The following is a 748-nucleotide window of genomic DNA, read 5'->3' on the forward strand; positions in this document are numbered from 1 at the left end:
AATTTTAAGAAGCCTGCTGCAGGAAGGAATGAATCCCGAATCTTCAGGATTGCCCCCGGATAACAATCATTTCGGCAATAAATCAACGACTGTCGCCGTTTTCCATTTGTCATTGTGTAATGTAAGCATTACACAACAAGATCAAACCGATATATTAGTGATAGCATAAATGGGAAAACATTTGAAAAACGAATAAAATCTTTTCCCACAATTTATTTTTTCATTATTCCACGACATGACTTTATAAATTATATGGCCGTTGTCGCCAACTCGTGCCGAAACCATTGTTACCGGGAATCCGTGACAGAGAAAACTCGGGATTAATTCTGAATCTGGAACAGGTACTCTTAAATTTTCACGAGACGATAAAAAAGAACTCACTATTATAACGATTGTTACGATTTTTCGCCGTTCGTATTTCTTAACATTTATTTGATATGGAGGGACAATGAGACTATTATTGATATTATTAAAAATAATTAATTTTTTTTCTCAGTAAAAAAGCCTCGTTGAATTTCAAGAAGCCTGCTGCAGGAAGGAACAAATCCCGAATCTTCAGGATTGCCCCCGGATAACAATCATTTCGGCAATGAATCAACGACTGTCGCCGTTTTCCATTTGTCATTGTGTAATGTAAGCATTACACAACAAGATCAAACCGATATATTAGAGATAGCATAAATGGGAAAACATTTGAAAAACGAATAAAATCTTTTCCCACAATTTATTTTTTCATATTCCACGACAA

General features: G+C 35.2%; 1 long non-coding RNA gene across 1 annotated transcript in view; it reads left to right on the forward strand.

The window, feature by feature from the left end:
- LOC105457216 overlaps positions 1 to 748 on the forward strand; it is a 1,222-nt gene that overhangs the window by 323 nt on the left and 151 nt on the right. The window lies entirely within an intron of this gene.

Source organism: Wasmannia auropunctata, unplaced genomic scaffold, assembly GCF_000956235.1.
Source record: "Wasmannia auropunctata unplaced genomic scaffold, wasmannia.A_1.0 LD335328.1, whole genome shotgun sequence".
In the NCBI taxonomy this organism is placed as follows: Eukaryota; Metazoa; Arthropoda; class Insecta; order Hymenoptera; family Formicidae; genus Wasmannia; species Wasmannia auropunctata.